The 23,407-nt window shown below is 37.8% G+C and overlaps 1 long non-coding RNA gene across 1 annotated transcript; it reads left to right on the top strand.

Annotated features, from left to right (window-relative positions):
* Window positions 1–5,274: 5,274 nt before the first annotated feature.
* LOC100935963 (uncharacterized) lies at window positions 5,275–11,432 on the top strand. The gene is made up of 3 exons (XR_150693.4): window positions 5,275–5,752; window positions 7,295–7,403; window positions 10,877–11,432. It is a non-coding gene; the product is annotated as an uncharacterized LOC100935963 (long non-coding RNA).
* The last annotated feature ends 11,975 nt before the right edge of the window (window positions 11,433–23,407 follow it).

Genomic DNA, 23,407 nt, shown 5'->3' with positions numbered 1-23,407 from the left:
GATCTGTCTCTCTCCCAATTTATCCCTCAAGGCTACTCCCAGCAGGATTTTTCCAGAATATAGATGCAATCTAGCAAATTATTCACTTCATAAGGACTTTCAATAGCTTCGATGTCTGGCATTCATTTACACATTCAGTCAGTCAGTCAACACTTACTGAATATTCACCATGTTCCAGGCACTGTAATAAGTTCTGGGGATACAAAGTTAATGAAACAGAATCTCTGTCCTCATGGAGCTTATAGCAAAGGGGATGTTATCAACCAAGATGTGTAAGGTAAAGAAGCAGGAGCACAGAGGACTAACAATCTGGTGAAGAAAAAAGACATGAATCAAGTAATCAATTATTTAGGTAAATGCCAATAACATCTGTGATAAGTTCCACCAAAAAAGGTTCATTGTGCAATAAGCACTTACAAGAAGGTTTGACACAATCACAGGGGCAAGAGAGGAATTCCAAAAGAAATGGCTTGGGGATAAAATTTAAATGCTTCTTCATATTCTGATCCCAATCTCCCTTTATAGCTTTATCTTCCAAAAATTCACCCCATCTCACCTATGACATCCACATACCCTCTAGGCAAGTTGTATAGAGACTTCTGCATGTTCACATCATCAGCCTTGTTTATAATGCTCCCTGTGCTGGAATTTCCTCTCTTACCTTGTTGATGAAGCTATCTCCTACCCATTCGATAAAAATCGGTGTAGTGATTACTTTCTCTAGGAAACATTTCCTAATCCCTCAGTATGATTTTGATGTTTCTCTGTTGTTCTTTAGCAATATACTTTCTTAATATTCATATCTGTAGCAATTTTAACATGACACTTAATGCTATGTATCACAACCTTCAACTTATTTTAAGTTTCTTGAGAAACAGGAACATGTTTGTCTTTACTATCTCCATGCCTAACATGGACATGGGACATGACACAACATAGCATAAAATTTATGACAAATAAATAAAATGAAGGAATGAAAGAATGAATGGAGTTTGCATACATATAAGACCTCACATGTCTCTTTATAAGCATAATGTGAAACTTAACACTAAATTATTTCTACATCAAGTACAATAAATAAAGACTTTTAAATAAGCAGGTTTCAGGCATCCTTTAAGCTTTTAACTGAGAAGTGATTGTGTAGTATTAGATTCAGTTTAGTCATTTAGATGAGCTACTAAAAAAGATGAGCTAGCCGTTTTCCAGTCTGACTGTCTTGGTCACCTTATCTGATGGTTTATTTGATGATTCTCTTCATTTCCAGGCAGTGTATCAGCCAGCAGTTAATCCAGGGATTTACTGTGATAGAGTCAGAGTTCAAATACTGTATTCATGTTTCCATGTTCTATGGAGCACAGCTTAATGGGATGCCAGCTGTTACAGTCCATCCACAAAATGATGTTTATTCCAAGTGAAAAAGAAAGACAGTCTATGTAACACTTGGTTTTTAGTTAGAAAGGAATTGGAAATAAACAGAATTTTCTAAATCAAATTGTCAAACTAATGTAAATAAAATAACTCACTCTGAATGGAATTCACCCAAGAATTTTGAAGGAATTCAAAGGTGACACTGCAAAACTATGGCTATTCTCCAATATTCATTACCAGTGGCTACTACAGCAGAAGATCGTCAACATAGCTCCCATCTTTGGGCTATTTTCCAGCAAGAGACTGAATAGTTGTCTCACTTTCATATTGAGCAAGGACATGGAATCTCTGACAAATGAGGAAGACTTTGAACACTTAAGCAAGCATAACCTCCTGAGAGAATAAGTCTGTTTTCTGTCCAGGAAAATCTTGGCTAGCTAATTTACTTGAATTTTTTTGGATGATAAATTCAAAAACAGAAAAAGAATAACCAAAGGGGCTATTGTTATTAAACTTTGTAAACAAAGCACTTTTACAGTTTTAAATTTTAAATTCTAAATCATTGATTTCTCATATTAAATTAGTTGTAAGCTATTTAATTTAATCAAATAATTTATTAAATTATTATTTAATCATTCTAAATTAAAACAATTGGTATTGTTGGAGGAGCTTAGGGAAAGTGGACAATTACACAATGTTTAAAGGTTGCACTCCTCTTCTTTGGTCCAGTGGTAAGCAAAGATCTCCACCTGGATATTCCAAAAACATCTTAACTCCACATGTCCTGAGGTAGCTCATTATCTTCCTCTCCAAACCTGTTCTTCCTTCTTCCTATAAAATGTTGGTTAGTAGTGCCACTATTTTATCCACCAACATAAAAAAAAATCACCCAAAATCTTTATTTTGGAGAGAAAGATCTTGCTAAACCATAAGTCTAATCATATCTCTTCCCTAATTAAACTTTTTAGTTGTTGTTCATTGTTGATAGAATAAAGTCCAAATTCTTTAGTGTGGCATAAAAGGGTCTTCAACATTTGAGGTCCCTCTTTCCAGCCACATCTGCTGCCAGTCTTCTCCAGCGTTAAAATGTTGTTTTTAAAATAAACTTGGTATGTTCTTTTTTCCTTCCAAAATTTTATACATGTGGCTTCCTCTGCCCAGCATGTCCTTTATCCCTTTCTCCTACTAACAAATTCTCATCATCTTTCAAAGTCCAGTTAAGATATTAACTCTTCCATTAACCCTTCTCTGCCTCAATATTAACTTCAATGATCCTTAAGCAAAACCTTTCTTCTCTAGCTAAATACATAGAACTATAACTCAAACATTGGTCTAAAATTAAAATGCTAATGGGAGACTTAAGAGAAAAGTGACAGAATTGAGGGGGCCTCATGACCTTTGAATAGGTCACATTATCCAATCAATTTCATTCTAATATACTCACGTACAGACGGGCAGCTTTCCTACAACCCCAAAAAGAGATGACTCAGGAGGCAAAGGTAGGGCACCAAAGTTATGAGCTCTAGATCCAGGCCGACTGGGATTATAAAGACTCAAATACAGAGCAAAATGAATATGCTAACATGTATTTATTTCATGTAATAAATGTATCCCAAAATTTAAGATAAGTAAAAAGTTAGGCTGGGTGCAGTGGCTCATGCCTGTAATCCCAGCACTTTGGGAGGCCGAGGCAGGCAGATCACCAGGTCAGGAGTTCAAGACCAGCCTGGCCAACATGGTGAAACCCCGTCTCTACTAAAAATACAAAACTTAACTGGACATAGTGGCACGTGTCTGTAATCCCAGCTACTTGAGATGCTGAGGCAGGAGAATTGCTTGCGCCCAGAAGGCAGAGGTTGCAGTTAGCTGAGATCATGCCACTGCTGCACTCCAGCCTGGGCAATAGAGCAAGACTCCATCTTGGGAAAGAAAATCAGCTACATGAAAATTTTTTTTTTTTCTTTTTTTTTTTTTTGTGAGTTATTTTCCATCTGTATATTTTCTTTTTTTTCTTTTATTATTATTATTATTATTATTATTATAGTTTAGGTTTTATGGTACATGTGCGCAATGTGCAGGTAAGTTACATATGTATACATGTGCCATGCTGGTGCGCTGCACCCACCAACTCGTCATCTAGCATTAGGTATATCTCCCAATGCTATCCCTCCCCCCTCCCCCCACCCCACAACAGTCCCCGAAGTGTGATGTTCCCCTTCCTGTGTCCATGTGTTCTCATTGTTCAATTCCCACCTATGAGTGAGAATATGCGGTGTTTGGTTTTTTGTTCTTGCGATAGTTTACTGAGAATGATGATTTCCAATTTCATCCATGTCCCTACAAAGGACATGAACTCATCATTTTTTATGGCTGCATAGTATTCCATGGTGTATATGTGCCACATTTTCTTAATCCAGTCTATCATTGTTGGACATCTGGGTTGGTTCCAAGTCTTTGCTATTGTGAATAATGCGGCAACAAACATACGTGTGCATGTGTCTTTATAGCAGCATGATTTACAGTCCTTTGGGTATATACCCAGTAATGGGATGGCTGGATCAAATGGAATTTCTAGTTCTAGATCCCTGAGGAATCGCCACACTGACTTCCACAAGGGTTGAACTAGTTTACAGTCCCACCAACAGTGTAAAAGTGTTCCTATTTCTCCACATCCTCTCCAGCACCTGTTGTTTCCTGACTTTTTAATGATTGCCATTCTAACTGGTGTGAGATGGTATCTCATTGTGGTTTTGATTTGCATTTCTCTGATGGCCAGTGATGGTGAGCATTTTTTCATGTGTTTTTTGGCTGCATAAATGTCTTCTTTTGAGAAGTGTCTGTTCATGTCCTTCGCCCACTTTTTGATGGGGTTGTTTGTTTTTTTCTTGTAAATTTGTTGGAGTTCATTGTAGATTCTGGATATTAGCCCTTTGTCAGATGAGTAGGTTGCGAAAATTTTCTCCCATTTTGTAGGTTGCCTGTTCACTCTGATGGTAGTTTCCTTTGTTGTGCAGAAGCTCTTTAGTTTAATTAGATCCCATTTGTCAATTTCGGCTTTTGTTGCCATTGCTTTTGGTGTTTTCGACATGAAGTCCTTGCCCATGCCTATGTCCTGAATGGTAATGCCTAGGTTTTCTTCTAGGGTATTTTGTGCTGTGTGACTCTCTTCTTTCTAGGTCCATAGGTGAAGGAAAGTAAGAAAGATGGCAATACAGGAAACGAACTAATATTTAAAGAATACTAGTATCTCTCTGTGCCATTTATGCCTACCTCATTTCATTTAACCTTCAAAAGCATATGATTATGTAGATGCTGTAATGTTATTTCAATTTTACAGAGGAGTAAATTGAGGCACAATAATGATAAGATATTTAGCCTTGGCTGGGCATGGTGGCTCACGTTTGTAATCCTCACACTTTGGAAGGCCAAGGCAGGTGGATTGCTTGGCCCAGGAGTTCAAGAGCAGCCTGGACAAAAAGGAGAAACCCCATCTCTTAAAAAAAATGAAAAAATTATCCAGTTGTGGTGGCTCACACCTGTGGTCCCAGCTACTTGGGAGGCTGAGGCAGGAGGATCACTTGAGCCTGAGAATTAGAGACTGCAGTGAGCCAAGATCGCACCACTGCATTCCAGCCTGGGTGACAGAGGAAGAACCTGTCTCAAAATAAAAAAAAAATAATAAAAATATTAAAAAATCACCCTCATTTCCATGGCCAGTAATAAAAAGAGAAACAGAAATTTTAATACAGGAATGATTACTGTACTTCTTTTTGGGAATTGTGGTAAGCTGGCATTTCAGAGCAGGCATGTAACCCCTTCTGCCCAATGACACAGGAGGGAAAGTCTATTGCTGGGTAGGGGTGGGTCTTTAGAGAAAGGCTTCATGTTACACATCCTTCACCAGAGCATTTTCTTCTGAAAATCCTTTGTAGCAGATTCTGTTAGATTCAGGTAACAGGCAATTATGTGCTTCAAGAGAGAGTGCCTCTCCCAGGCAGTGGACCTGATTGGCACACCAACTGGGGTAATTCATGTTTCCAGGGATTAATTTAAGAATGGGCATGTAAGACTACTTTAACCAAAGAGACATGAGGGGAAGTCTGCTTGGAAGGAGGTAGCAGTCCAGAAAAAGATTTTGTTTTGCTTTACGAAAAGGAAGCAGGAGGAGAAAGTATTATTTTTTGTCTTTAGATTTACCATGAGCATGTGATGCTTAGTGCTATGGCAGCCATCTTGGTACCCTGAGAAGAGTCACCCTAAGAGAATATGCCAGCATTCTAGGAAAAGCAGGGTGGGGATGGAGAAAAAATCCAGGGCCTGGATGACATTGCTGAGCTGCTGAGTTAACCTAGAACTATCCTAACTCAAGATTTCTCTTTATAAGGTAATATATTTCCTTATATTTAGATAATTTTAAATTTGATTTTTGGTTACCCTGCCTGAAATGTGGTGACTGATAAGGCTCTTTAATTTCAGGTTTGTTGATAGGGGTTTCTTTTTCCTGGTATAATATATGATATGTGAATACGTGTCTGTGCATGTATGTGCTTAAGGGATAAAGGAAGGAGAAAGGTGTCTCTATTCATCCTTAGAAAGTTAGAAGTTTAGTGCAAATTTTAAAAGTATAAAGGAAAACTGCAGATTAGTTTTGAAAATAAGAAATTAAGAACAGGGAAAGGACAAGTGTTACGCAGCAGAATGGACATATGCTCAGGAAGGGTGTGTGTGTGTGTGTGTGTTTGTGTCTGTGTCTGTGTGTGCATGTGTGAGTGTGCATATGTGTGTTCCCTATTTCTCCATATGTTTTATTTTCATTAACTGTTCAAAAGACTAAAAAGGCTTACACTGAAGTTATTGTGTAGTTTTCTGTGAGGTTCATGGTTAGGGCAAAATTCAAAGGCAATAGGAACTTTCAAGCACAAAGAGCTTCAAACGGTGTCCTCTTTCATGCTTAAAGCCAACTTACCTCTCCCTTGGAGCAGAAAAAGCAAGTAGAAGATGCCAGAATTGAGGAAACCCCAGAGTAGACATTTGTTGGTTATCTGTCAAGTAGTCCCCTTACCCTCTTTCCAGCTGTCTTTGATTTGCTCTTAAAAATTCCTGTATTTCCAGGAAAACTGAATTTTCTCTCTGCTTCCTATTTAGAGCACATATTGCCAAGGTTAAGCTGATAACCACATTTTACCCTCCAGCTATGATGATTGTTAAGGGGTGTGTTTGTTGCCAGAGCTGGTCCAATCAGACTAACTTTCAGAATGATTGTTGGGAATCCAGTGCAAACACTCTTGCTACATGAGATGCCATGTAGCCCTGAGATTCTGGCAGCCATCTTGGGACCAGCCTCAAGATGAAATGGATATCAAAATTGGGTCCTTGGGTGACATTGTTGAAGTACTAAAGGAAACTTTACCTGAAGCTAGTCCCACTTCTGGAATTTTTAATTTCATGACCCAATACATATCATGTATTTTTAAGCTAATTTGAAATTTTGAATTTTTTTTTTGGTCATTTACAGCCCAAAGCCTCCTCTGTGATGCAATCTGTTGGAATCATCTAGTGCTTTCCTCTCATTTTACAAATAAGAAAATGAGGCCCTAGAGGGAACTTACTTGCCCAAGGTCAAACAGTACATAGTTAAAGATCTGCTACAGGAAGAAAAGTTTCCTGACTCCAGTCTGTTCTTTTCTCATAAACTTTTCCTCCCACATGTGTATAGAGAGTGGTGATATTTTCTAGCCAGGCAGAAATTAGCGGAATGCCAGGCAACCTTTTACCTACAAGCTAGTTTAAAAAAAAGTATTTATGTGGCTATTGGGATTTCTTGGATGCACTGCATTAAGTAATTTGGGGGTATATGAAATGAAATCATACTGGGCCATTCTGCTTTTCTGACCTCTCCTTAAGACTATTTGTATTTGCACTACAGAATCTCTCTTGCAGGACTAACACAGGCATGTGGAGAATTTCTCAGAGTATTTCCACAGCAACCAACCGGCATGAAGAATACTTTGCTGAAACATGGGGCTCAGAAGCAGGTATAGAGCTCCAAATCTGACTCTTCCCCACCAATTGCATGTTTGCCTTACTTGTATACATCTCTGTGTGTGTATATGTATGTATGTGCATGTGTAAGTGGTATGTACACAACAATATAGTTTGGGAAGCTTTGTAACTAATCCAACTTTACTTACCGTTTCCTTTTTTTCTTTTTCATTGAGAAGGATCTTAGCACCTCTTGCTCACGTACTCTGTATTTCTCTCACTCTTACCCTCTCTTCCTTCATCCCTCCCTAACTCACCTCCTCTCTACTTCCTATGCATCCACTTCACTATGGAAATGTTTTCAAGTTCCACCCTCTTGACCGTTATTTCAAAGGAGAAAAATCCTCCATTTCAGCTAAGTGTGTGCCATGCATAGTGGTTACTATGGAAATACTCAAAGGAAATACCTGAAAAGAGATATCAAATTGAAAAACAATATTTTCTTCAACCAAGGTGTATGGAAATGAAATGGGTTACTTTATAAAGCAGTATATTAGCTGTCACTGGAAGTGTGTAGCATAAAGTTTAGACTATGTAATATTTTAGAACCACACCAGCAAAATGCCTACAGATAGGAATCCTACATGCCTTTTCATCATAAGGCATTCTCCCTAGGCTTTTTTCCCCCATCTTATTCTCAGAAAATTAATAACCTTCCCTATTTCCCCAAAGCACTGAAATATAAACTATTTTTTTTATTGATGGATGTATTCAACAATATTTGTTGAGTACCTACTATGTACCAGGCATTGTGCTAGGCCCTGAGGCCACAAACAGAGGATAAATATTAAATTCCTGATAAATGCCTGCCCCCCCGGAGAGAGAAGGAAGAAATGGGAATTGTGACGTTAAGAAGGTAATGTTTTGTCTTTTGAAAAAATAGCTCTGAAGCAAATGTGAAAAAGTTAGCATTTTTAAATTTTGGTTGTTGATTACGTGAGTGCTTTTTATATTATTCTTGGTTCTCTTTTGCATTTTTCAATTAAAAATAGCTTATAAATAAAAGGGATTTTGTGACATTCATGTAAGGGGAAAACTGAAACATGTCTGAAGAATTTAGAAATATAGAGGTCTTTGGAGAGCCTAGTAAGAGCTGGATCTGGAAAATGACAGGAGTGAGCATGAGACTAAAGTGTGCTGAGGAGAGAGGGGTAGAGGGGAGGAAAGGGGGAAGTGAGTTTGGACCTTAGAAAGAAAGGCGGGAAGAGGGATGTGGGTTGAGGTGTATGCTCTTCATTGGGTAAGACTTGAGCATTTTCAACACTAATAGAAAGGATTCAATTGAGATGTAGGGTCTAAATATGTAAGAGAAGGAAGGGGAAATTGTTCACAAGAAGATAAAGCAGAAGGGTCCAAAGCACAGAGAGAGGGACCAACGGCAGACAGGATGGACAACTTCTTTTCCTACAGTGGAAAGGAGCAACATTAGGTTCTGATGTAGGTAAGTTTGTAGTCTTTATGGTTGAAAATTGAGGGTATTATTGATGGTTTCTTAAAGCAAATACAAGCACATACACATGCACACATACTCACATATATATATGTATATATAGAAAACTATGTAGAAGTCAGCCGGGCACAGTGACTTATGCCTGTAATCCTACCATTTTGGGAGGCCAAGATGGGTGGATTGCCTGAGCTCAGGAGTTCAAGACCAGCCTGGGCAACATGGTGAAACACCGTCTCTATTAAAATACAAAAAAAAAAAAAAAAAAAAAATCAGCCGGGTGTAGCGGCGGATGCCTATAATCCCAGCTACGTGGGAGGCTGAGGCACAAGAATTGCTTGAACCTGGGAGGCGGAGGTTGCAGTGAGCTGAGACCGTGCCACTGCACTCCAGTCTGGGGAACAAAGTGGAACTCTGTTTCAAAAAAAAAAAAAAAAAAAAAGAAAAGAAAAGAAAAGAAAAAGGAAAAATAAAACTATGTAGAAGTCAGAGATCATCACGGTAGCTTAGTTCATTTGCTCCTTATTGCTAAAGTGACATCAAAATGCCACCTAGCTACTGAAGTCTGGTTTTCCTTGACTTCTATCCATGCCAGGAACCCTAGTTACTGCTGTAGCCTGTTTTTTTTTTGTTTTTTTTTTTGTCTTTATCATCCAAACATTTTCTTCATCTCTAAACCACTGTCCTGACGCAGGGCATCTTCATTGCTCATCTAGATTATTTCAACAGTTTTCTAACATGCCTTTCTATTTCCAATACAGTTTCCATACTGCAACAAGAATTTTATTGCTAAAACACAATTCTATTAATGAAATTTCCATAACTAAAACTGTTCCATGGCTTTTTACTTTCTTTGAGATGAAAGGTTGCCTCCTAAAACCAACCTACAAGACACTTTGTAATCTGGACCCAACCTGTCTCTCTCATCGTTCCTCATTGCAGATCCTCTCTCTAAATCAGACTGAAATTGTTCATCATTCCTTACATTTCACTATGCACTTTCTTGTTTGTGGGCTTTTGTGTTTGTTGTTCCCTCCAACTAGTTTATATCCTCCTACTTCCTAACCTTCACTTGGATGACTGCTAATGTCCTCCTCAGTTCTCTTCTTAAATGTTATTCTTCCAGAAACTTCTCCTGATGCCCCAGGACTGCAATGGCTGCCTCTCAAACGGGCATCAAAATCATCCTGGCCACACCCTATCATAGCATTCCTCTATCTTTATCACACACACACACACACACACACACACACACATCTCTCTCCCTGAAGAGAGAGAGAGAGACACAAAGAGATATGTCAATATATTGTGTTCCCATCATTCTCTGCTCATCTCTGCTTAGCCTGTAACACACTAGGTACAAGAATGGTCACTTGCTCTATGTTGTCAATCAGACTGCAACAAGAATTATATTGCTAAAATGCAGTATCCACAATTTACCACTGTGTTCCCAATATCTTGCACATCTTTATTATATATAGAATATATAAACATATATTTAATATACATTTATGTAAAAATATATTTGATATATAAATTTATATACTTATATGTAAATATATTTACATATCATAAAGATGTGCTCTCTCTATATATATGTATATATACACACAGAGAGAGAGAAAGCCTATGTTATATTTACCACTGTGTGTTATATTTACCACTATGTATGTTATACCACTGTATGTTATATGATATACCACGGTATGTTATATTTATCACTGTATCACCAACGTCTTGCACAGTATCTGGCTTATAATGAGCATTTTAAAAATTGTCAACTAAATGAATGAATAAATAAATACATTTTTTATAAAAACTAAAACAGTCACTCAGGATGATCAAAGGTCTTTCCATCACCAAATAAATAAGTGGTAAATCTGAAACCTGAGCTCTCTCCCCTTCTCCTCTCCTGTCTGTCTCCTCTCTTCTCTTCTCCTAATACTGTCTTACCCTAGGAGATGTTATCCACATGGCTAGCCATCTATATGGTGATGACTTACAAATGTGTATTTTCAGCCCACAGCTCTCTTTCGGACCTCTGAAGTCACACCTAGTGGTCTAGTCAACATTTCCTCTTGGAGAGATTGTAGAGATTTCAATCTTAACACCATGTGACTAATTCAGTCTCTATGTTCAAAGCCTCATAAGAAAGAATGACTGGTTGACCCGACATGGACCAAGTGACCATTCTTGTTCCCAGTGTGTTGTGGGCTAAGAAGAGATGGGCACAGAATGATGGGAACGCAGAGTGAAAGGGCCCAACTCTACCAGGAGGGGTAGATAAAAACTTCTGAAGAAATTATACAAAAATAGAATACTTACAACAGAATTCTCAACATCATTTTTCCCTGTTTGAATCCAGGAAGTCAGCAGTTGGTCACCTAAGAGCACTAACCCCTCCCTGGTTTGAAGATGTTCCTGACTTTAAATACAAACATCTGATATTCCAACTTAGACTCCTTCACAAGAACTAGACTGTCATCCTACTTTGGCTTCCAGCTCAGTCCCTCTGCTACAAGTCCTGACTCCAGAACTCTGTGGGATAATAAAATACAAGATCATAGCTTGAAAACAGAGTGTGCATCTGGTGTGGATTGTTGTTTTGGCTTAATTAGGACTTTCCGTTTCCTGAATTCCTGTAATCTCATTTGATGAATTGTGTTGGTTACTTGCTCTGCAGGCTTTGAGCATGTGGCACATATCAGAGGAAATGATTTCCCCTTTCTTCTTTGAAAATCATCTTCTGGTACATTAAAAAAAGAAAGCAAATGTTTTTGCATTTCTTTAGCTGTCCATAGAATTACCAGTGCTGTGATAGACATTTACTTCTCTGGAGGAAGAAGGGCTTGGGTCCAGTGCATTCAGCTACACATTCAATTCAACAGGTTCTAATGTGCACCTACATGTGCAAGGCACAGTGGAAGTTACAGAGATGAGTAAAACATTCTTACTCTCCCAGGATTTCTCAAGCCAATTCAGGAGACAGATCCACTGACAAGTAACTAAAATGCAAGGCAGACTAGATAAAAGCTATAATAGAGATAATCATCCCTTTCATTTACTTATCTCAGTTTAGTTTACAAAGAGCTTCCATACACATTACCTCATTTGATCCTCACAATGGCCCTGTGAGATAGGTGTTATTATCTTCATTTTAGAGTTATGGAAAACCAAGATTCAGAGAGAGTAAATATCTTGCCTACATTCTCATAGATAGTAGTTGGCATATAGATCTTTTGAATCCCAGTCCAGTACCATGGAAGGTCATAGGAGGGAGAGAATAACTTCAGCAGAAGCAATAAGAGAAAGTCTCATGGAGGAGGTAGGGTCTGGGTTGGGCCTCTTCCTTCTGGAATCAAAGTGAAATGGAAAGTAATTCCAAAGACAGAATAAATATATGAGTAAAGAAATCTTATTGATGTGGAGGTGGGAGAAGAATACTAAGTAGTTTTGGTGTCTATGACTTGCTGGTTGATATCATCAAAATCCATGGAACAGATACAACTTGAGCACTATATTATGTACTTGATTTGATTTTAGAAAACTGTTTTAATTCTCAAGGATTACTCAGCCAGGGGAAAAACATACACACAAAACAAAAGAGTCTAACACGAGAGAATATCTAAGTAGTAGCCCTATTGCAAAGTACAGAAAAATGCCTTAGGAGTAGGGTTTTATTTTTATTTATTTATATTTCATTTTACCATTATATTGATTGACTGCAGGGAAGGTAGTTTTATTATAAATGTGGAAATATTAAATTGCTGTAAACAAATCAGTGTTTTAGGGAGACAGACAGAGTTGGGGCTGAGAATGAGAAAATGTTGAAAAGCTCTGAGTGAGTCAGGGCTCCCACGCTCCGTGGCCAATGAGTGTTCTCACGGTGGGTGTGGACTAATGATGCTGCCTAGCAATGCTTATTGGGCTTGAAGAGGGATTGGAGGATTTAAGGAAGATGAGGTGAGCCCTCTGTGTGAGGTGCTGAGCCGCGCTGACTCATCCCATGCCAAAAGAAACAACCCCATTGGAAGAAGGGAAGAGAGAAAGTGGAGGAAGATTGAGCCTCTGGTGCCCAGGCAGGCAGAAGTGCAGCAGCTGGCTATCCACCGAGTCTAATATCTTCCTGGCAGGATGCTGGCACACAGAACAACATGATTTCACTTAATTCTCACACCAAGTCTTGAAATACATTAAATGGGTATCATAAATGCATCTACAAGTAGCAAACACTCTTAAAGGAGTTAAATAACCTACTCAGAGTCACACTTAATACCGTGACTGTTGAATTCTGCCAGAACCAGAATTCAAAACTAGATCTATTTGATCTATTTGTTAATACATATCAACTGTGTGTTAACAGAGTATCTACTTTATATTCACTTTTATCACAATTCATTAGTTTAATAAATAGTGTGGCAGACATGCTATGTCCAAATTCACAAAGTTGGGAGAAATTACAAAAAGTGTTGTAATCAGATTTGGGGAACTCAGTATGTGCATGTATGTGTGTATATTTGTCGAGGGGGTGTGTATAGAGAGCAGGACCTAGGGGAGTATGTTTAGATAAAGAAGAGTTTTATTTTGTTTTAAAATGAAAGATAATAGGCCAGGTGTGATGGCTCATGCCTGCAATCCCAGCACTCTGGCAAGCTGAGGTGGGTAGATCACTTGAGCCCAGGAGTTGAAGACCAGACTTGGTAACATGGTGCAACCTTCTCTTTACAAAAAATACAAAAATTAGCAGAGTGTGGTGGCGTGCACCTATTGCCCCAGGTACTTGGGGTCAGGTGCTGGGGTGAGAGGATTGCTTGAGCCCAGGAGGTCAAGGCTGCAGTAAGCCATGATCCATGCCACTGCATTCCAGCCTGGGTGACAGATAAAGACTCTGTCAAAAAAAAAAAAAAAAAAAAAAAGAAAAGAAAAGAAAAAGGAAAAAGAAAGAAAGATACCAGAGCACATTTGTGTCCTCAGGGGAATAGGCAAAGGAGAGTAAAAGAATGGCGACAGGAGGAGGGTGAAGACTAAAGGTCAAAGTTTCAAAGAAGGTCAAAGGGATGGGACCCAGAGCACAGGAGGGAAGGAGGGACCCTTCCTCCACCACAGGGGAGAGAAGCAGGAGGCAATAGGAGAGATGCAGGTGCCTTTTGTGAAACTTGGAACGTCTGCCTTTATAAAACAAGGTCTGTTGTTATATGGTCTTTTTGGTCCATTTGCCATTACACACTTTTTTTTTTACAGCTTTATTGAGGCATACTTAACATAAAATATACTGTACATATTTAAAATGCACAACTTGATAAATTTTTACTTACACATACACCCCTGAAACCATTGCAACCATCGAGAGCATGAACATAACCATCAACCACCTGAGTTTTCTCATGTCCCTTTGTAATACCATCTTCCAAGCCTTCCCCAGCCCCACCCCTCCCAGGCTAACACGATCTACTCTCTGTCACTATAGATTCATTTGCATTTTCTAGACTTTTCTATAAATGGAATCATACCACATATACTATATTTTGTCTGGCTCCTTGTGCTTAGCATAATTCTTTTGCGATTCCTCCATGTTGTGTGTGCATCAATCGTTCATTCTTTATGTATTGCTAAAAAGTATTCCAATGTATGAATAGGCCACAATTTGTTTATTCACTCACCTGTTGAAAAATGCCTGGATCATTTTCAGTTTGTTAAATAAAACCACTGTGGACATATTCATGTACAAGTTTTTGTCCAGATATATGTATTCATTTCTCTTGGCTAAGTACCTGAGAGTGAAATGACTGGAACATATGGTAGGTATATGTTTAACTTGGAGTAAAACTGCCAATTTTCTTCCAAAGTGGCTGTACTCTTTCATGCTTCCACCAACCACATTCTAGTTCTTCCATATCCTTGCAAACACACGATATGAACAGTTTTTTAATATTGTAACCATTCTGATAGATGTGCAATCTTATCTCACCGTGGTTTTAATTTGTAATTCCCAACTAATGAATAATATTAAATATATTTCATGTGCTTATTTACCATCCATGTATCTTTTGTGGTAAAATTTTGCTCAAGTCTTTTTTCCATCCTTTTTTTAAAAATTGAGTTTTGAGAGTTCTTTACATGTTCTGAATACAAGACCATTAGCAGATATTTTACTTGCAAATATTTTCTCTCAGACTATGGCTTGTCTTTTCATTCCCTTAACAGTGTTTGTCACATAGTAATAGTTTTTAATTTTTATCAAGTTCAAATCATCAAATTTTTATGATTTGTGCCTTTGGTGTAATATCTAAGAAATATTTGCCTTACCCAAGGGCACAATAATTTTTCTCTTTTTCTTCTAATAGGGAATTTATAGTTTTAGTTTTACATGTAGGTATATAATCCACTTTGAGTTAATTTTTGTGTATGCCATAAGATGTGAATCTAAGTTCACTTTTTTGCATATGAATAACCAGCTATTCCAGCAGAATTTATAGGAAAAACTATTCTCTCTCCATTGAATTACCTTTTCACTTTTGTCAAAAATCAATTGATGGCTGGGCACGGTGGCTCACGCCTGTAATCCCAGTATTTTGGGAGGCCAAGGCAGGTGGATCACTTGAAGTCAGGAGTCCGAGACCAGCCTGGCCAGCATGTTGAAACCCGTTTCTTCTAAAAAATGCAAAAATTAGCTTGGTGTGGTGTCGGTCATCTGTAATCCCAGCTACTCAGAAGGCTGAGGCAGGAGAATCACTTGAACCCAGGAGGTGCAGGTGGCAGTGAGCTGAGATTTCGGACTGCACTCCAGCTTGGGTGACAGAGCGAGACTCCGTCTCAAACAACAACAACAACAACAACAAAAAACCCATAATCAATTGACTATATATGTGGTTTTACTTCTGGATGCTGTTTCATTGATCTATTTGCCTACCGTTTCAGCAACACTACTTCATCTTTGATTATCATAGCCTTAAAATAATTTTTAAAGTCAGGTAGTATGATAAATCCTCCAATTTTATCTGTTTCATAGTTGTATTGGCTATCCTAGGTCCTTTGAATTTTCATAAATGTTAGAATCATATTGACAATTTCTGCAAAAATATCTGCTGGGACTTGAACGGGATCCTATGGAATCTATACACCACTTTGGGGAAAATTGATACCTTTTTAAAATTTTAGTTTGAAATAATTATTGGTTTACAGGAAGTTGCAAAGATAGTACAAAGAAATACAGATGCCCTTCAGTCTGTTTACTCCAAGGTATTTATTTGTTCAATGTGTGTGTGCAGTTCTATGTCTTTTTATCAAATGTAGGTTTGTGTAACCACTATCACAGACAAAATACAAGACTGCTCATCACCAAACAGATCTCCCTTGTGCTACTCCTTTATGCTCTTACCCACCTTCCTCTCCCATCATCCCTAGCCTCTGGCAACTACTCATCTGTTTTCCACCTCTATAATTTTTGTTTTAAAAATGTTATATATGGATTTATGTTATATGAGGATATATATAACATTTATATATAATCTTTGAGACTGACTTTTTACACTCAGCATAATGCTTTTGAGATCCATCCAAGTTGTTGCATGCATCAATAGTTCATTCTTCTTCATTGCTGAGTAGCATTCCATGGTCTGGATATACACAGTTTGTTAAACCATCCATCTATTGAGGGTTATTTTGGTTGTTTATGGTTTTTGGTCATAACAATAACATTGCCGTGAGCAATTGTGTACATACAGGTTTTTATGCATATGTACATACTTATTTCTCTGAAGTAAATGCCCAGGACTGTAATTTCTTTCTTTCTTTTACCTTTTTGTTGTTGTTGCTGTTGCTGTTGTTGTTGAGACACAGTCTTGCTCTGTTGTCCAGGCTGGAGTACAGTGGCACAATCTCATCTGACTGCAACCTCCACCTCCCGGGTTAAAGCAATTCTCCTGCCTCAGCCTCCCGAGTAGCTGGGACTACAGGTACATGCCACCATGGCTGGCTAATTTTTGTATTTCTAACAGAGATGGGGTTTCACCATGTTGGCCAGGCTAGTCTCAAGCTCCTGGCCTCAAGTGATCTGCCCACCTCAGCCTCCCAAAGTGCTGTGATTACAGACATAAGCCATCACACTCAGCCACAGGATTGTAATTTCTGAGTTGTATGGTATGTGCAGGTTTAGTTTTGAATGACTTCCACTAAATTCTTTTTCAGAGAGGCTGTGACATTTTTACATTCTTAGCAGCAATGTATGAGAGGTCTGGTTTCTTCACATCTTTATCAGAATTGGGCATTGTCACTTTTTTTTTTTATTATGTTAGCTATTCTGATAGGTATGTAGGAGAACTAACATTTTAACAATATTGACTCTTCCAACCCATCAATACAGTATATCTTCATTAGGTCTTCTTTAATTTCTCTCAGGAATGTTTTTGTAGTTTTCAGTGTGCAGATATTGAATATCTTTTGTTAATTTAATTCGTAGGCATGCCACATTTTTGTTGCTATTGGAAGTATCATTTTTAATTTCAATTTTCAGTTGCTCATTGCTAGTATACAGAACTACAATTGATTTCTGTACATTACTTTTGTATCCTGCAAACTTTTTAAACTCAGTTATTAGTTCTAGTATATTTTTGTAGATTTCTTTAGATTTCTACATAGACTATCATGTTATCTGCAAATAAAAACAGTTTTACTTCTTTCTCCCCAACCTGAACACCTTTTATTTTATTTTTTTCTTTCCTTATCAAACACTGACTAGAACTTCTAGTATAAGATGGAATACAAGTGGTTGATGGCAGTCATCCATGCCTTGTGGCTCATCCTAGAGTTAAAGCATTCAGTGTTTTACTGTTACTGAATTCATTGTAGGGTTATTATAGATGCCAGTTACTAGGTTTAGGAGGTTTTTTCTCCTACCACAGTGCTGAGAATTTTATAAGAAAAGAGTATTAAATTTTGTCAAAAAATTTCTCTCACCACTCATTTTACTGAGGTGGTCTGAAACGAGACTTACAATTATCACCAAGGTATGCCTATATAACAACAATAAAACAGAAAAAATTCTATCAGTACTATAAGAATTGGGTTTAGTTGCTGCTTGCCTATGGCAACCTACATAAATCATTCTGCAACTAGATATAGTATTTGAATTGCCAATGCTATCATCACCCATTTCTGGTAAGAGTAGAGGCATGATATAGGACAGGAGAAAAGCATTCTCTTTAAAAAGTTTAATTTTTAGTTCTACTCCCCAAGTTATTATAGGAGATTGATTGGCTATGCAATCCACCTACAGAGAACAGCAATTTTTACTACAATCAAGAAGGAAATAAAATTGTTTCTCTAGGCCCTCCATGCTATTGAAAGGAGATACACTGTATTTAGAAGTTTGACCTCGGGTAGATGTACCAGGCAGAAAACCATTACAGACTAAAGAAAGATTTGATGGATGCCAAGAACTTAGGAAGGAGAGCTGCCTTGAAGCAATAACACTATGTCATGTTCTTCGCATACTGAAAAAACTTTCGTCAAACTATTTTGTGAGACTTTTTGATTTTTCTGCAGTTCACTCATAACTCTTTGCAAGGCCAAGGTAAGATATGCCCACACTTGAAGATTCTTCCTAAGAGTTTTCCAAATCAGAATTTTTCCCAATTCCTCTGACACATTCTACCGATCATCCACTTACCACCTGACTCCTACTGAAGTACAACTTTCATTAGTCAGAAGAACGCAGGATTGGGGAAGTTCTTAGAGTTATTCATTTACTCCTTGGCATTCTTCCTGTACTGTATGCCAACTGCTGTTCTATGCACTTTGTATGATTAGCTCACTTAATCATTAATCATTTAATCATTCCAATAACATTTATTGAGCTCATACCAAGCTCTTACAATATATTAGGACTAATGCTTGCTGTAAAATAGCCCTTCTGTCAAGGAATCCACAGTAAGTTAGGTGAGGTAGACATGTAACACAATGTCTTATAATTACCTCTTTAAAAGCAATGATTAATTATGCAGAGAAAAATACAGAATGAGGGAGGAAGGACACCTAATCTAGGAGACAGAAAACGGGGAACATGTTAGGAAGAGCTTCCTGAAGGGGCCATCTGAGTGCTGCGTCTCAAGCGAGAGCCTATAGAGTGGAGTGAGGCTGTGATGGGGCAGGGTGGGTAGGGAGTGGGGGCAGGACATCTCAAGCAGAAAGGAGAATGGGAACAAATGCACAGAAGCTATAAATACAAGATCTGTGAAAGCCACGACCAGCTTCTTGTTGCTGGAGCATAAGGATTGAGACAGGCAGTGCAAGAGAGAAGGCTGAAGCTATGGACAGGGTTAAGTGAAGGAGCTTAGTCTTTGACCTGCATAGACAATGGAAGTCCACTGAAGAACTTTAATTAGGGGATAAGTGGTCAGATTTACATTTTATATGTTTCATATAGTTTAGATAGTCTGGTGGCAATGGAGGGAGGTGCATGACTGGAAATGTACAATCAGTTAGGACATTTGTACTATTAGAATTATGAACTTCAGCATAATATATATTCATATTATTAATGTAGTAAACTATTTTATAGTGTATTAGTCTATTCTCACACTGCTATAAAGAACTGCTTGAGACTGGGTAATTTATACAGAAAAGAGGTTTAATTGGCTCACAGTTCTGCATGGCTAAAGAGACCTCAGGAAACTTAGAATTTTGGCGGAAGGTGAAGGGGAAGCAAGCACCTTCTACACAAAGTAGCAGGAGAGGGAGACAGAGCAGGGAAACTGTCATTTTTAAACCATCAGATCTCCTGAGAACTCCCTCAGTATCACAAGACCAGCATGGGGGAACCACCTCCACAATCCAATCACCCCCCACCAGGTTCCTCCCTTGACACCTGGGGATTACAATTCAATATGAGATGTGAGTGGGGACACAAAGCCAAACCATATCATGTAGCTTTCTGTAGTGTACTTGAATATGCATTAAATAATAAATCAACTATACTGAGAAAATCTTAACTTTAAAAAATTTTTCATTAACTTAAATTTTTTCTTTTTCTTTCTTTGTTATTTACTTGAAGGGAGCCATGGTTAGGCCTATTTCTGGTTAACAACTAAAGGGAATTGAAAAAACAGTTAGACCTTCTCTCTTCTACTCTTGTCACAGCCATTGATTAGCTGTGAGTCATTGGAGCAAGGCTTAGGTTTCTCAACCATAAGATAAAGGGATTAGAATAAATGGTGCTTAAGTTCTGTTTAAGCATCAAAGTTCTATGAAGCAATGTTTATTATATTTAACATTTTCTTAGTCTTCAAAGGGAATTGAAGGCAGATACATAAGTGCCTTTATATATTTTATCTCTCAGTGTTTCTGAATAGGATAAATAGTGTGAATATATGTGATAATTAAACCTCACAGATCTGCAACATGAACAGTGTAGAATTAAATACACATACAGCGCTCATACTAAATAGGAGATAATGCATTTTTGCATATACCAGGATATCCAACTATCCAGAATAAACTTATGTGCCAAAATAGTGAGTAGAGTTTAATTTTTATAACTTAAAACATTTTTTAAAATTCCTCATTGCTTTTTCTTGAACGATCCTCTGATTGAATCTGTAATTCGGAAAAAGCTGAGAACTGGCTAAAGGTTTTAGTCAAGAAAAAAAGTCCATTCCTAGTTGACCTATTTTGGACTTAGAACTTCCAGAACTATAAGATAATAAACTTGTGTTGTTTTAAGCCCCAAAGTTTGCGGTAATTTTTAACAGCAGCAATAAGAAACTAACATACTTCCCATAGTCAATTTGTGCAAGTGAACCTCCATCTTCTTCAGCAAACTTGCTTCCCTCTCTGTGCTCCTGTTTTTAGGGGCTGGCATCATCACCATATGCCTATTTATCCTACTGGGAGTCATCTTTGATCTCTACCTCTTCACCACATTTACTTCATCACCAATTCCAGTTCATTCTTTCTACCTCTAGAGTAATTCCTCCATTCCATTGTATTTCCCTGTTACTGCTCTTTTTAGGTTACAATTTTGAACTGCTGGAGTTCTGTATTCAACTCTAGTCTATTCTCTGTACTTTCAAATTTTATTTTATTTATTTATTGTTGAGACCCACAGGAAGAAATACATTCCACATCAAGATCTAGGGCACACACACACACTTCTGAAACAAAAGTTTCATGAAACAATATTTCCTATACTCTTTTGCAGTATATGCTGATATTTTCTATTCTATGTATTTAATTTTGTAAAACTCCAGCTATTTGTGATTTATTGCAATGGTTTTGTAACTGACCAATGGATCATGACCTGTAGTTTAAAAAGATATTTTTCTACACAGCCACCAGAATGCTCTTTCCAAAATACAATTATTTTTCCTTAAAATCTTTCAATGCCTTCATTACTCTAAGGATAAAGTTCAAACTCTAACATTGTTTCTAAGATCCTCCATCATCCAGTCTTTTTATCACAGTAGCTTCATCTTTCTCCACTCTAACTGGTTCATTTTCATTTTACAATCCAACCTTACCTGCTTACTTTCTGGACTCAGATTGAGTCTCTGGGCCTTTGCAAGTTGTGTTACCCTGTTCAGACTGTCTTCTACATATCCTCTTCTTATAGCTAATTCCCACTTAGTCTATTTTCTTAGCTTAAACCTCACTTCCCTCTAAATGCTTTCCCTCAATGACTGGACTGGGTTAGGTGTCCCTTTTGCCCTCCTGCATTCTCCATTAGCACCCAGGACCCCCTGAATGGCAGTGCTTATCATCCTGTATTTAATAACAATAGTGCTGTTTAAGAATAGAGACTGGGTTTTGTCCCCTATGAAATACCTAGAAGGCCTTCAGTAAATACTTATTGAATAAATAAGTGAAACTTTAAAAAAATTTTAAAAGTCAATTATTTTGAACTAAAATTCTATTAACATTTAAATTGTCAATAGTAATAACTTCTTGAAATATTCTATTGGAATAGAAAACAAGTGGTCATTGCTAAAACGGCAATGTGTTTCAGGCCTATATCTCATTTGTACTATTACAAATATCATGGCAGGTAGTAAGAGGTAGAATGCGCTTTGCTTTGTTAAAACTGGTAATAGTGCAGGGACTTGCTTAAAGCAACATTTATTATCCTTCACATTCAAGAAGACCCTGGTTTATAACTTGGTTGGTTCTTTCTCTTTAAGAACATTCATAGAAGAGCTTTAGTTGCTTTACCAGTGAGCCAAACCATCTATGACAGTTCACTTTTATGGTCTTTGAAGATGCTATTGGCTGATTTTCTGTTCAGCAGGTCAGTTCTACCATTTAACCACCCAAATCATTAAAATGGACAAAATAAATGATTCACTAAGACACTGTCTTATGACCAGGGACAAGATGTCTTGGCAACGACTTGGTGTGTATGTTTGTCTCATAAAGGGGAAATCAGTAATCCCGTCACCAAGTATCTAGGTTGTCCATCTGTCTAAAATAAACACACGATCATTTATTTCCTTCTTTGGATGTCAACCCAGCTTTTAGAGCAGTTTTCTTTAAACAGCATGAATGCACATGGGTACATATGGACAGAAACAGATACACACATTCTCCATGAGAAAAGAGAACAAGTTCTATATAAGGAACCCATGATGGGAAACAGCCAAGTGAAATGCACCTGGATGCCTGTGTAGGCAGTCATAAGATTGCCAGTGGCCAGCAGAAGATGAAAGGGAATGCCTGCTTAGGAGAGAAGGGCACGCCTTGTGCAAACATCAAAGCACTGCTTCTAAGAGGGGTAATTTTTATATTGCTATTGGCAGACATGGATACTAATGCAAATCATTCAGGGCCCTACAAAGGGCCTGACATATTCTGAACTTGATGGGAGCTGGTTGGGACTGTGGCATTTATCTCCTTCCAATCCTTTAAAGTGACATGACGCCTTCCTGTCTCCAGTCTCAGGCTGACCACTTGGGGTAGTTGCTTTCAGGCCACTGTGACAAGAGCTAACCGCTGTGGTTTTGTGTTTGGTGTGACAGGGCAGCAATCCAGAGCTGAAAACAATGGAGACTGAGACAGAGAGGCTGCATTAGCTGAAAAGTTTTTTACAGCACTCACTTGCAATGTTCAGTGTTCTCTTAAATAGGGTAAATGTGGCCCATGGGGAAAAATGATCCATTGAGGCACAGGAAATGATCAGGAAGCGATTTACATTAATTTACATTTAATTTCTGTTTTGCATATATTTTATAAAATATACAATATATTAGTACAATTGTTCATTTGTTATAAATAAATATGTTTATTTCCTGGAGGAACAAACTAAAACATTTTTATTAATAGAGATGCATCATCAGGTAAGTTTTCAGGTTACTGGTGTTTTTGCTCAGGTTAATATATGCATTTATTGAAGAGGGTCTTATTTTTGCCTCTAAAAGAGCTCTTCAGATTCCAGAGTTCTGTTTTTTTGTCACTCTTTCTTTTTGTTGTTAATTATCTCTTTGCAAGAATGCCACCTATATCTACAGGTAGTCTGTAATCTGTTGCTATTGTTCTAGCACTTTCTTCAAACAAATGTTTACT

The sequence above is a fragment of the Pongo abelii genome, chromosome 1, assembly GCF_028885655.2.
Source record: "Pongo abelii isolate AG06213 chromosome 1, NHGRI_mPonAbe1-v2.0_pri, whole genome shotgun sequence".
Lineage (NCBI taxonomy): Eukaryota > Metazoa > Chordata > Mammalia > Primates > Hominidae > Pongo > Pongo abelii.
This window is presented reverse-complemented; position numbering and strand designations above follow the sequence as displayed.